Below are 15,638 nucleotides of genomic sequence, written 5' to 3'. Positions count from 1 at the left end.
TTAGAATCGATTAGGCAAGAAACTCGTTGCAATAAATTCAAAAGTAAATTAAAAACGTTCCTAATCGAAAAATGTTATTACTCTGTAAATGAATTCCTTAATGATGAAAGTATAAAACACTATAAATGTAAATAAATCTAGTATTAACTGATAAACTTGATGACATATATGTATTACCTACTAACTCCACAATGTGACATAATCTAATCATAATCAAATCAATATAAATGCATGATTTTAATTGAATTCAATGTAAATGTGATACAATGTAATGTTTAATTTAATTTAGTTTTAATTATTATTGTGTGCCCTTGCAGGGCGTCATGGACTGACTTATGTACCTAACTGTAACATCCTATTTTAATGTACATGACTTTGCAGTGAAATAAATAAATAAAAACAATCATGGTAAAATTTCATGACCATAAGGCAGTTGATATTTCGATATTTTATCCCTATCCCGTGAGAATATCGGGATAAAAAGTAGCGTATGTGTTATTTCAGACGTCCAGCTGCTTACATACCAAATTTCATGACCCTAAGCCCAGCGGTTGTTATTTAGAGATTTTTATCCCTATCCCGTGGGAATATCGGGATAAAAGTATTCTATGGTTTAAGCCAGGTTATAAACTAACTTATTTTTAAATTTCATCCAAATCCGTCCAGCCGTTTCAGCGTGAAGAAGTAACAAACATACTCACTCATTCACTCACTCACTCACTCACAAACTTTCACATTTATAATATAAGTAGGATACATAGTGTTTATTTATATCCGTTAACTTCGGCAGACGACTCAGTTCATTGATATGAACTACCTGAATTTATAAAAAAAACGAAAATAAATCCTTTTTCCCTGCATATAATAGCTTCACATTCATTGTTAATTGTTTTAATGTTTATTTGGGTACAAGCGGTAGGTACAATATGGCTGATTACAAATGAAAACTTAGCTAACACACCAACCAGTAAAGTTACTACAGGTTATTATTACATATTACTAACCTTAGGAGTAAAGTAATAACTAATAAAGTAAAGTAATAATTTAAAAATGTGACATTACTTTAAAATACTATGGATACCTATGTAATGTGTAACATAGATAATAACTAAGTAACAATTTGATCCCTAACTAGGGACGTTAACTCTTGGAGACATGTGTTAAATATATCAACTTCAGAAAAACTGGAATTATACATTTTGCAAACTCTATTAACAAAAGAATTTCTAACATATTTAGGACGTATAATTGTTAAATTATAAAATAAACAAACTTGAGAAGTGACATTGACGTGACACGAGAGAGGCATCAAAAAATCCACATATTTACTTTATTTTCTTAAATATAATGTGTGAATTAAACACGGATTAGTAATGAACTTTGAAAATGAAATCATAAACTAAGGATCTTTACGCTGTTTTACTGCTAATAATTAAATATCTTAACTCTTGACTTTTAAGATAAGAGTTAGGCCAAAAGTGTCTTAGAGAAATTAACTTGATTTGACCTGTAGATTGTCCCCTTAAAGTTAACGGATATAAAAAATAACACGGTGTATACAAGAATTGTTCGTTTAAATAGATTAGATTAATTTGAAAAGGGGAACTATATTTTTTGTCACTTTAATTATAATTTGTCACTAAACTGCGATACCCTAATTATTATATCTATCCCTAAGAAATATATTGGTCATCAAATTAATCAAATCTGTCTCTAAGAATGAGTCATCAGATTAATGTAAACCTGCATCCTAAATTATAGTTTGATCATCAAAATTCGATCACCAAAATAATAGATCTGTTACCTAATAAATAGTGAACTCGCAGCTTTAACCAAATAGATAGATTTTATATGTAGTACATTAATAAAGGTACAATACATACAACAACATTTCATAATCATTTAGAAAACAAGTAGGTTAAGTTTGAATTTCATTCAAATTCAGTCAAATTTCAGCGGTTTAAGCGTGAAGAAGTAATAGATAGACAAACAGACATACAGACTCCATACAGAGTCACTTTATTGTTTATAATATTGGTATGGATTTGGCACACAGATAGTTTATGACCAGATGACGCATAGGTACGGATACGGATGGCGACAAAGGAATTCTTCGTAGACAAAGTTACGGGCAACAGCTATATTCATAAAGGGATAACTAACGCCTTAGCCGTATGATTAACGTTAGCAAACAAGGAGTCCACAACTCGGCGGCGCTACGGCACGAGTGTAATTATATGTTTGTGTAATTAGCGCACTTCCAGGGAGGGACGTGCGCCCGCGCCGCCGCTAAAAGCGCGCTTCCACCGCGACCCCCCGCCCGCCCTCGCGGGCCCCACCACACCCTGCGCCAAACCTGATCGGGATTCGGCAACTTTGACCGCATCTCTTAGTAGTCTGCGCTTTGACCGCTGTGACTCACAAGGACGTATGTTGTATGTAAACTCCTCATGGCACAGAACAAAAGAAACAAACTCAATCGACAAACATTCGTTACTCCAAAACTAGTTTATTCTGCAGCCAACAACATCTACACACAGAACAGATAGTGAGAAGAATATAGGTAGACATGTCATGCGAGCTTAAAATTACGACCGCACATATGGCTAAACAGCCATAATGTTCATTTTCTCAGCTAAGTTTGTAACAAAGATGAATGCGCAAAAAATTGACTAGGTACATTTTGCAGAGATGGAAGTTCAAAAGGTTCAAATTTCATTGGAACGTACTCTACTAAATTTATGAAAAAAAAATGAAAAAACCGGTATTCACTGACAGTGGAAGAAGCGAAATGGATCACCCACGTTATGTGACTTCTGATTTGTGGCAATACTAGAGTCGCATTTTCCCGCAAATGCATTGATAAGATAATTATCAGTTGTTGTTTCATATTACCCGTATGAGGTAGTAATTGCTTTACAGCCTATCGTTATTTCCGCATGCGCCTTTTAGTTCTCCTCCACTGCATCAGTACGAACTAACTGTTAGTGTTGCTATGTTAATGGTGCCTGAGTTTGGTGAGAGAGTAGAACAAATAAAAAGTTCGCGACCGTAAGCGATAGGGCAATAAATTAATTAACTTCACCTTAATTCTAAGGTAGAAAGCAGATGAAAGCCGCCGCCGTGAGCCCCATTCCTGGCGCATGCGTGAGAGTCAATTAAACAATAGTTTTTGTTTTAATTACCCCGCAATGGACAGGACGCGCGCCGTTAGCCGCCGCCGCGGCCGCTCCACTATGCTGCGACCGGCTCTAATTAAATAAACATTGGCGTTGATTTAATTACACTTTTTCAATGTGTAGAAAAGTGTAGTTCTGACTTCATCATCATCATCATTGCCAGCTGGACGGTGAGGAGTCCAAAGAACGCCACGATGACCAGTTCTGCGCTGTCTGCATTAATCTGATTAATTCAATTCTGATTCTGAGATTATTAGACTGCTTTTTCAAGGCCTACCTATGCTGCGCAGTAGCGTCTGGTCGAAAGAAGACATTGGCCCCAACGGCCATCAATATTTATTTATTTAAGATTGAAAGAATTTAGAAGTTTCAATTTAGGTTTTACGGGATGACCGTAAAAGTAAAAATTTGGAATTGAAATAAAAAATACAAAAAGATTCCAAAAAACCAATCTTAATTTGGATGCTTAGTAACGACATCTCTTGTCCGGGTGAGCGGTTGGTTCCAATGGAGTGCCGAAAAAGTTTCTCGATGAGGGCTACGGTATAGATGTCGCTAGCGTCACTGCGTAAGTGGCTAAATAAGAAACAAACAAGCTGAGATGTGAGGTGCATAGGGGAAATTCGTGTCTGTACCGTTGACCAGCAGTGGTGTAGCGGTATAGCACGCGGTACGGAATACCGAGGACCTGGGTTCAATTCCCAGTGCTGGTCTTATTTTTCTGGTTTTTCTGTGCATCTATATTTCATTTTGTATTTTCAATTTATTTATTTATTTTAAGAAGAACCAACAGCTTATAAAACAATATGAACAAAATCCCTGCCCATTGTCATTTAAATAAGTTTGGCAAATTTATAATTCTGTAAAACAGCTGATTGTAAATCTGTTTAAAATAAAATATACCTCGTTGAGTTTCTTGCCGGATTCTTCTCAACAGAGGTTTTTCCGAACCGGTGGTAGATTTTTTTTGACATTCATAAGTGCTTGAGCCTAAATTGAATAAAGATATTTTGACTTTGACCGAGTACTGCCTTTTCGCAACGTAACGTTTGGCAACCTGTTAAAGTCATGAGCCGACCGCCACTGCACGCTGTAGGCAAAAGTAAATTTGGATCTTTCATAGTCTAAAATTAAAATATAAATTTATTTTTGCAAACAGACAGCAGAACGTGCAGAAGGTTCCTGATTCTGCCAGCGTTTTCAGAAAGACCATCATTGCCAAGAGGAATGCGCAGTAAGAACGCCAGAAATATTATTTCTAAAATAAAATTAAATATTCGATAATTGTTAAGAACTACCTTTTTTAATATAATTTTGTTTGACACAATATGGTGTACAATTTAATAATTTAATTTAATTTAATTTTGACTGTACGATTTAATTGATCAAAATATTTCAACAGCATTTTGGCAAAGGCGACAGTATACAGTCATATGCGTACTTGCATGGGCCAGACGTGTCAGGTGGTAGGACGTTGTGCAAGGTCCGCCCGGATTGCTACCACCATCTTGCTCGCTAATCCTGCCGTGAAGCAGCAGTGCTTGCACTGTTGTGTTACGGCGTGGAAAGTAAGAAAGCCGGTGAAATTACTGGCACGTGAGGTATTCCATCTTAGGCCTCTAGGTTAGCAACGCGTCTTCAATACCCCTGGTGTTGCAGATGTGTATGGGCGGTGGTGATCTCTTACCATCAGGAGACCCACTTGCTCGTTTGCCATCCAGTCGTATAAAAAAAATGGATGGAACTGTCAACCCTACCTAACCCAGGTTTAAAGATTAACCCCGGACGGTGAAAGAGACCCTTAGCAAGATATGCTTTGATTTAAATGTTCTTGCTTTAACGAGGCGGCCTCCGTTTATTAAATAGGAAAGCTTATAAAAATAATAGCGACTAATAAGTCGCATCCGATGATTAGTACGTCAACAGCGACGGGTTCCGCGAAGGCGCGGGTGCGAATATCGCGCCAATTACCGCGGTAATTAGCCGTGCCGCGCCGCCGCGACATCTCTCGCCACGCGTGCAGCGCTAGCCTATGCCCTGTTTACATGCTACAATAAAATTCAGGCAAGTACCTAGTTTATATTAAATGATAACAAAAAGGAAAACTCACCCCTAAAATCGTTTCGGGCTAATCCGTAACCGTTCTTCTGGGAGCAACACGATACGGCTGCTGCAACACGAGTACTGCGCGCCACCGCCCTGCTCCCGTGACAAGAAAAAAAGGGCCAGAAAAAGGGTTACGGATTACTCCAAAACATGTTGGGCTAAATTCGATTTCAGACGTGAGTAATCCGTTTTGTTATCATTTAAAACGAGTGAGTCTCATGGTAGTTTCATGTTCAAAGTACTTAGCTTATAATGCGCGGCTTCGTGGCCACTGATATGAAATGATCAATTGAATTGTATCGAGTCGAACTGTAAATCCCAATTTGGTTTAAAAAAAATACACAACCTGTTATTTTTTGATTTCCGTAACTTAAAGTAAAATGAAATAATTTCTCCTAGACAGTTAGTGATCAAACTCTTACTGTTTAAAGGATAATAAATAATAAAGATTACACAGTACAGCACAGTAAGAGAGTGTAGATCTTTACTTATGACGTTTTTTATGAAGTCTGTAACAAAAACGTTTTATACATAATCATCATCCCAGCCTATATACGTCCCACTGCTGGGCACAGGCCTCCTCTCAGAACAAGACGGCTTGGGCCGTAGTTCCCACGCGGGCCCAGTGCGGATTGGGAACTCACACGCACCATTGAATTGCTTCGCTGGTTTGTGCAGGTTTCCTCACGATGTTTTCCTTCAACGCAAAGCTCGTGGTAAATTTCAAATGTAATTCCGCACATGAATTTCGAAAAACTCAGAGGTGCGAGCCGGGGTTTGAACCCACGACCTTCTGCTTGAGAGGCGATAGGTCAAACCACTAGGCCACCACAGCTCCTCTTTATACATAAACAAAGGTTAAAAAAATACTTTTTTTACGTCTCTCCTAAGTGTGACATCGACCTCACTAGTGAAGTTTGTTTAAGTCAAGTCAATAAAGCTCGGTGCAGTATGTAATAAATATATACACCTGTGAACATCCTTTGACGTATATTAGCTACTCATCTAAATTTAATACAATACAATACATGAACATGACTCTTTATTGTACAACACAAATACTAATGTTCGCGATGTGAACGAAGCTTAAAGGCAGTAAAACCCAACCGACCAAACTAGTCAGGCATCTTAACAAATCGGCAAGAACATGATGTAGGTATACTTATCGCAATTGATTTTTTAAGTCTAAGTCCAGAAGCTATTAGCCGGTTTCCCTGTTAAATGTCCACCACTTTGTTGCAGGCTGCTAAACATTTCAGGAATTGCCGGGTTCTTATTGGTAATTGGACATGTATAAAACAATCATACAGGTCGTATGCAGTGTCCGTACTTTTATGAGGTAGGGTTAGCACAAGTATAGCCACAGGGTTTATATCGAGTCCTTATGTACCATCAGCCAAATGGCTATCAATTTACAGTTTCGCCATGTCTGTTCGTCGTGTGTACGCGGGTAAGCTCAGAGACCGTTAATACTAGAAAGCTGTAATTTGGCAAGAATATATGTATACGTATCGGTCACGCCGATAAAGCGGTAAAATATAAAAAAATAGGGTATGTACCTGCCATACTATACGTAAAGTAGGGATGATTTTTTTTCACTTCCACCCTATGTTGTGGTGTATCATTGGATAATGGATAGGTATTTGAAAATGAATAAGGGTTTGCAAAACCATTTCTTGAAAAAGTGAGTATTTTCGGAAATATTCACTCCGAAATTTCGAAAAAGTATGTCCCGTCCCCCTCTACTTTTGAACCGCAAGTCTAAAAAATATGAAAAACATCATGGTAGTTAAGCTTAATAACAAGCGCAGTTTTTAAGTTTTTCTAAAAAATGATTTCTAAGGCAAAGTTAAATTAAGGGGTTTGCTCCCCAGGTCGGGAACTACGGAACCCTATACTGAGCATAGCGCTACATGTTCTTGACCGGTTTTTTAAACATGTTCCTATCAAATGAACATGTCACTAAGGTCGAACTTACAAGTTGACAGACAGGACGCGTTTATCAACATTTATTGTTTTATGACATGCAAACGATTATCAACTTTATGGTGGTAGCAAATAACGACATTCACGGCCAACTGTAAAAAGTAAAGTTTTGCAAGATGGTCGCGTTAGTTCCCTTTTTTGCCGCGTTCATTATTTTTTTTTACGTTTTGTAGCAGTTAGTGTTTTGTAGTATTGCTTGTAAACGGATGATCCTCATTAGTGCATAGGCTAAGGATACATTGTAAATTGCGTTTTACACGAACAGTGCCATCTATAGGCAAGTATACATAAACGCTCAAGCAATAAGGCTTTCACGCTACGCAAGCCTTCCTTCCACTTACCATGGTCATAGTACCTCGGTATTGGTGTAGATGGCGCTCGGTTGCGCTATAGAAAGCTTCTTACACACTGAATTTGTAGTAGCTTGCAAACACATTATTAAAGAAAAGGGCCAATAGCGTGTTCGACACGCCCGAAATAGGGTTCCGTAGCCATTACGAAAAAATTAAGTAATATTTTTCTAAAGATTTCATATTTTATACGAAATTTTCCAAGTTTAGATATGTTTTATACCTTAAGCTGCAATTTACTAATTCTCAAGCAAACTCAGCCGTTATAGTTTTCCTTGAAAGTTTGATATACTTACACCATCCTGAATTTTTTAAAATTTTCCCACCCATCTGTTTAGATTTTAAGGGGGGGAAACGCTCGATTCAAACGAAAATTTGCACTTTATTTCGCAACCAAACCACTGAATCGAAAAATCTCTCTATTTGTTTTGTTCGAATAGACGAAGACGGCATCACATTTAACCGTCAGTTAACACTAATCAATGGATGGTGAAACAGCCCCTTAGTCAGTATCTGTTTATCACAAATTATCACAGCTGTCACTTCCTTCCTTCCTTCAGGGATAAGTCCCCCTTTGTACTTAACACCTTAATTTTTTTTTCGGTAACCTTTTGTTTTTCCTTTTGTATAATAAAGAGTATTAAACAAACAAACAAACAAACTTCCATACAAAACCAACCTAAACCAAAAATCACAAAATTGCTAATTTATCAATCATTTGGTATTAATCAATTAGGTTTACCACCGCTGCAATGTGCTCTATATCTGAATGTATTATTTGCAAGTGTTCTCAAATGTAATGTAAAATGTAATAATATAATGTTTAAGCCTTAGTTTGTAGATATAGGTTAAAGGAAAACATTGTGAATTGAAACAAAAAAAAAAGTGATACTTTGAAAAAAACGTAAAGCTTTTGAATAAAAGTTAAGTATATGCTCTCTACTCAACTCGCTAGTATCAGACAACTAATAACCAGCGTAAGCGTAAGCCTTTTCATAATCAATTTCAGTATAATTTTAAGAAACATGATGAAATAAATGTTTTTATGGTGTCCAAGCATGTTATTCCTTCAATAGGGGATAATTGGAGGGCCTTGAAGTTGGCAACATTTGCCTCCCGCGCTTCACAAGGCGACGGTGGCGCCGTGAGTGAAAAAGGAACTACTTCTTGCGGCGGATCGGTCGGACGGCGTGTGCTCCAAGTCACTCTTCGTTAATAAAAACATTATAACGATTTAAGTTAAGATTGTGATGTGTGGTGTAGTGATACTACATAACAATTACACAAAACAAGCCCAAACATCGACAAGAACTCGGCCCGGGCCACGGCGGCGGCTCCACTCGGCGGCGGCACCATCAAGACCACGCGGGTTCCATCAATTCAAGGTAAATTGTCCCTTATCGTGTTATAGCATGCTTGGACTCCTTCCCCTGAAACTGTATGTAATAATTCGAGCTATCGAAGAAGAGTATGTCGGTTAACATACTTTTTGGTCCATCGAGTCGTAAACGGTTACGTGTGTAGGTACCTACCGGTAGGAATCTTAGTAGGAATTTTGTTTGTTCGGTTCTAATAATCTTATACCTCGGTTTCGGTTATATTCTAAATAATAAGCAGACATTTAAGTAACTAAATTCGGCTTTACGGTTAACAATTCGGCGAAAACAATTAGGTTAGGTACATTTATTACGCGTGTCTATTGTTGTGCGTAAATTTTATACCTAATCTAGGCTTGTAAAGACTTGTTTCGGAATGCTACGTAGGTAGGTAAAAATAAAATTTTGGTTCAGTGGTTTTTTGGTTAGTTTAGGTACATACCTACTTCGTATTGTTGCGTATTAGTAGATTTCTAAGAAAAACAAAATGGCGAAAGCCAGTGAAGTAAAGTTTAAAATCGAATGCGAATGGTTTGAACATTCAAGTAGTATGAGTAAATCAAGTGAATACTCATCCGGTGTTATATCGGTTCGGCTCAGGAAACTAGAGGATCATTACGAAAAATTATCGGCGGCATACGAGAACCTGTTAAATATCGTCACGGACGAAAACATAACGACTGGCTATGATGCTCGTTTTAAAACTGCCACTATTCAGTATAACGAGTTAGATGCAATAGCAGCGAAATTCCCGAATTCGGACGGCTCCTATCCGACAACGGAAAGTGCAACACATTCTCGCCTGCCTGTGTTGGACTTGGATAACTTTGAAGGAAATGTATTCGAATGGTTCAGCTTCATTAGTTTATATAATTCTCTAGTCCTCTCTAGAAAAGATTTGTCAAAAAACGGAAAAATACCATTACCTATTTTCACATGTCCATAAAGAACCCCGCACTCTAATACAACATTTACCTATGACAAATGAATCATTAGATATCGCGCTAGATATATTAAAGTCACGGTACGAGAACAAAAGAATGATTATTGACAGGCATCTTTCACGCTTGATTAATTTACCTAATGTGTCAAACAGCCAAAACCTCCGAGTAGGCATGTTAAACCCACTGTTGGAGTCAGTAAGGTCTCTTAAAAATCTAGGGCTTACGATAGACGACTATTTTCTATTATACATGTGTTTGTGTAAGTTGCCTAACGATTTGAAAACACGCTTTGAACAAAGACACGGTGGCGTTAAAAACGACCTCCCTACATTCGATAATTTCATTACGTTCTTACAAAACGAATGCCATTTTATTGATACCAGCAATCATTCGGCATCGGTTGCAATTTCGGCGCCGATTTCGGCAAACTTCGGTCAACCTCGCAAGACGAACTTCATACCGCGCGAACCAAATAGGTCGTTCGACAAAACCGGGTGCGCGTTTTGCAATAGTCAATCCCATAAAATTATGGACTGCTATAAATTTCAGGATATGTCACGTGATGACAGGCGTGGACTGATTAAATCTAAAAATTTGTGTTTTAGATGTTTCGGTAACCATTCGGCTATTTCTTGCAAACGGAATGTACCCTGTATGTACTGTAATAATACTGGTCATAATAAAATGATCTGTACATTTGCTACACGCAAAGAAAACACCTACGTCAAGGGTGGCGGCAAAGTCGATTCGACTTATTATAAAAAACCAAACCATGTGTCGGTCGGCGTAGTCGATAGTGAATGTGATCGACAAAGTAATAACTATTATAACTATGATGTCAATCGGAACGAAAATCGTTGCACTCGTTACGAGCGAACGCACAGCAGCGACCGAGCGGGGCCCGCGCAGTCGGCGCAGTATGACAACAAACATGGCGGCAGGCCGAGCCGCGCCGCTTCGCGCGAAAAAAGTCAACATCGTTCAGTGTCGCCACCTGGTGTGCAACGCTCGCCTCACGCTCAATAGCAATTACAGCAAAAGAATAGTAATGTCGCTTCATTAAGTACACCTAAAGTTTTAGAAAATGTTTTGTTGCCTACGGTGATTGTTTATGTGCGGTCAACGTGCGGTGATTATGTTCCCGCTCGCGCTTTATTAGATTCGGGCTCGCAAATCACTATCATACGAAATGATTTTGCGAATTCTCTTAGCTTGAAGCGGCATAACTGTTCTATACCTATTGTCGGTGTCGGCGGCAATAGTACAAAATTGAGCGACAAAATGGTAATTATTAATTTCAAGTCAAAACCTGACTCGAATTCGGTTCTCACGGTTTCGGCGGTGGTTATGACGACTCCTACATCCTATAATGCTAGGCGGTTTACGTCATCTTATGAATGCAAGTTATCGGACACTAACTTTGCACATTTGTCAAAAATAGACATAATTTTCGGATGTGACATTTTGGGCGAGATTTTAAATAACGAAAAAATAAACTTACGGTCGGAGACGGACGGTCCGTACGTTTTGGACACTATTTGTGATTACGCTTTATTCGGCCCGGTATCTAGCAATAATTCGGTTTCGGTATCTAACAATAATTCGGTTTCGGTATCTAATAATAATTCGGTTTCGGTATCTAATAACAATTCGGTTTCGGTATCTAATAACAATTCGGTTTCGGTATCTGATAACAATTCGGTTTCGGTATCTGAAAACAATTCTGTTTCGGTATCTGACAACAATTCGGTTTCGGTTTCAAACTCGTTAGATAAGAGTTCGTTTTTAAATAATACAGATATATCTCGCATTTCGGATGATAAGCTTGCGGTTTCAATGAAAAATACGGTTACGGATATGACAATTTTTTCGGGAAGTTCACTAATAGAAACAGTGGAACGGTTTTGGGCTTCGGAAGAGCCTCCTTCGGTCAAAATTATTAAGGATCCACTAGATGTGGATTGCGAAAACTTGTTCGTAGAAACAACTATTCGCGGTTCGGACGGAAAATACATGGTGCGGTTACCAATTATACCTACACATTCTCGACTGGGAGATTCTCGGCAAATGGCTTATCGACGGTTACTGGCGTTGGAAAGACGTTTTCAGTTACAACCGGAATTTAAAAATACATATTGTAAATTTATGAATGAATACATTGATCTCGGACATATGCAAAAGTCGAAATTTCGGAATTACAACGATGAACATTATTTCTTAGCACATCACGGCGTCTTTAAAACATCTGGAGATACTTCAAAAATTAGGGTTGTCTTTGACGGCAGCGGAAAAACATCTAACGGTGTCGCTTTGAATGACTGTCTGTATGCTGGTGAAAGGCTGCAGAATGATATTAGTAAAATTATATTGAATTTTCGGTACCCGGTTTTGTATTTATAACAGACATTCGTATGATGTTTAGACAAACTTGGATTCATCCAGACGATCGGCAATACCAGTTAATTCTGTGGAGAGAGAATAATTCGGAACCCGTTACTGTTTATGAATTAACTACTAATACTTACGGACTCAAATCTAGTCCGTTTGTAGCAAATCGGTGTTTACTTCAATTAGCTGAAGACGAAGGTGACAAGTTCCCTAGGGCTGCGAAATTAATACGTCACAACTGTTACGTAGACGATCTAAACGGCGGGGCAGATACTCTAGAGGAAGCTATTGAAATTAGGACGAAGTAATAAGCTTAATGCAGACGGCAAATTACGAATTGCGCAAATGGTCATCTAATGATCCCAGAATTCTACAGGGGGTACCAAGGAATATTGTGAAATGCCCGCTAATTTTGATAAAGATGATAAATTCGGTTGCATTAAAGTATTAGGCCTACAATGGGACCCTACATCTGATACCTTTACTTACACTGTAAACTTGCCTTTGGAAAATGTATTACCCGTCGAGTTATTTTAGCGTCCACAGCTAAATTGTTTGATCCTCTCGGATGGATCTGTCCGGTAGTATTTCGGGCAAACTACTACTTCAGAGTTTGCTTAGCAGTGGTGATGGTAAACCTATTGAATGGGACTCCCCTGCTCCGGATGATCTCGTTCACAGATGGCGAGAATTTCTTTCGGACATACCCAACTTATCAAAACTTTCAATACCACGTTGTATCAAATCGGAGACTAATAAAAATAACAAATATTCCTTACACGGTTTTTGTGACGGATCGACATCGGGATTTGGTGCAGTAGTATATTTACGAACTGAAGACGAGCACAATAAAGTAACTATTCGAATTTTAATGGCCAAATCCCGCGTTGCTCCGTTAAAGAAAAAATGTACTATACCTCATCTGGAAATGGAAGGTGCTTGCCTTTTGGTAACACTAATTAATCATGTTTATGATACCTTAGTTAATGATTTGTCAATGATAATAAATAATGTCTACGGATGGTGCGACAGCACTATTGTTTTGGCATGGATTAAAACTCCTCCACATAAACTTAAAGTTTTTGAAGGGAATCGAGTTTCAAGAATTATTTCTTCGGTAGCACCAATTACGTGGAGACATGTACCTACGGAACAAAATTGCGCAGATGCTGCATCTCGCGGTACTTCGGCTGCGGAATTATTAAATCACCCGCTGTGGTGGCATCCAGATTGGTTATGTCTCTCTCCTAAGACCTGGCCTCATTCTGGTCCAGAGTTTCCTGACACGTTACTTCCGGGTGTAAAAACTAAATTGACAGCAAATGTAACAGTCTCGGATAGACAGTCGGATTTGAATCTTAATCTAATTGACAGATATAGTTCATATGAAAAATTAATAAACGTCACTGCTTTCATCTTACGGTTTATTCACAATTGTAAAAATCCATCTTCGCGGAACTTAGATAAAAACCCCTCAGTAATTGAACGTAGAAATGCTATAAAACAATTAATTTATTTGGAACAAGAAAATGCCTTTAGTGAGGAGATGGAAGCTCTTCAAGCAAATTTAAAAATCAAGTCAAGCCTTAAGAAACTTAACTTATTTCTGGACTCGGACAATTTGATTAGAGTAGGTGGTAGAATCAAATATTCTGACTTGCCTTACAATGCGAAACATCCCATTTTGCTCCGGGGAAGGGTAAGCTTATACAGCTACTCGTCGAACAATTTCATAAAACCTACTGTCATGTTGGTGCAAACGCATTAGCAGCAATTCTATCACGAAATTATTGGATTCTATCGGTAAGACGTTTAACACGTACGGTCACGTTTAAATGCGTGCAATGTTATAAAACACGGCCACAATTAGTACAGCCCTTTATGTCAGATCTACCACGCGATCGGGTAAGAGAATTAAGACCGTTTCAGAGCGTAGGGACAGACTTCGCAGGTCCATTTTATATAAAGTCCAGCTCTCTTAGAAACGCACGGATTGAGAAATGTTATCTCTGCGTCTTTGTATGTCTGGTAACCAAGCGGTACATCTAGAAGTCGTTTCTGGATTATCGGTAGAAGCATTCGTTGATACGTTTACTAGATTTGTATCAAGGCGTGGATTGCCTTCTCTTGTGAGATCAGATTGCGGGACTAATTTCACCGGAACAGATAAATATTTAAAAGAATTGTATGTATATATACGTGATAACAGCTCGGATATTAGCAGAGAACTAGCTAAGTCTAATGTCACTTGGTTATTTAACCCGCCAAGCAGTCCAAATATGGGCGGATTATTGAGGCCGCGGTTAAAACTTCGAAAATGCACATGACGCGAGTTCTCGGTGAACAAAAATTGACTTTTGAGCAGCTTACTACTTTCTTCACTCGGGTAGAAGCGGTCATGAATTCGAGACCTTTAACTCCATTAAGTTCTGATCCCAATGACTTAGAAGTGTTAACACCGGGACATTTTCTTATCGGTGAGCCGCTAGTTTCCCTGCCAGAGTATAACTATGATGACGTTAAAATTAGTAAACTCAATAGATTCCAACTACTTCAACGGCTGTCGCAACATTTTTGGATAAGATGGCGAAATGAGTATTTACATACCTTACAATCACGGCACAAGTGGAATGATCATACCACCCCTCCAAAGGTTAATGATTTAGTATTGATTAAAGAAGACAATAGTCCTCCTTTAGACTGGAAACGGGTAGAATAATAAGTTTGATGCCGGGTAAAGACGGGATTGTACGAGTAGTTAAGGTGCGAACTCAAAAGAGTACCTTAATCAGACCCGTGTCTAAACTTAGCAAACTTCCCCTTGATGATTAGGTCAACCAAGCTATACCTTGGTTCGGGGGGGAGTGTATGTCCAAGCATGTTATTCCTTCAATAGGGGATAATTGGAGGGCCTTGAAGTTGGCAACATTTGCCTCCCGCGCTTCAAGGCGACGGTGGCGCCGTGAGTGAAAAAGGAACTACTTCTTGCGGCGGATCGGACGCGGCGGCGTGTGCTCCAAGTCACTCTTCGTTAATAAAAACATTTATAACGATTTAAGTTAAGATTGTGATGTGTGGTGTAGTGATACTACATAACAATTACACAAAACAAGCCCAAACATCGACAAGAACTCGGCCCGGGCCACGGCGGCGGCTCCACTCGGCGGCCGGCACCATCAAGACCACGCGGGGTCCATCAATTCAAGGTAAATTGTCCCTTATCGTGTTATAGCATGCTTGGACTCCTTCCCTGAAACTGTATGTAATAATTCGAGCTATCGTAAGAAGAGGTATGTCGGTTAACATATG

At 38.7% G+C, this 15,638-nt stretch overlaps 1 protein-coding gene across 1 annotated transcript in view; it reads left to right on the top strand.

Moving 5' to 3' along the window:
• Positions 1-15,638, top strand: part of LOC141428434 (uncharacterized) — a 314,383-nt gene that overhangs the window by 38,022 nt on the left and 260,723 nt on the right. The window lies entirely within an intron of this gene.

The sequence above is a fragment of the Choristoneura fumiferana genome, chromosome 5 (assembly GCF_025370935.1).
Source record: "Choristoneura fumiferana chromosome 5, NRCan_CFum_1, whole genome shotgun sequence".
In the NCBI taxonomy this organism is placed as follows: Eukaryota; Metazoa; Arthropoda; class Insecta; order Lepidoptera; family Tortricidae; genus Choristoneura; species Choristoneura fumiferana.
This window is presented reverse-complemented; position numbering and strand designations above follow the sequence as displayed.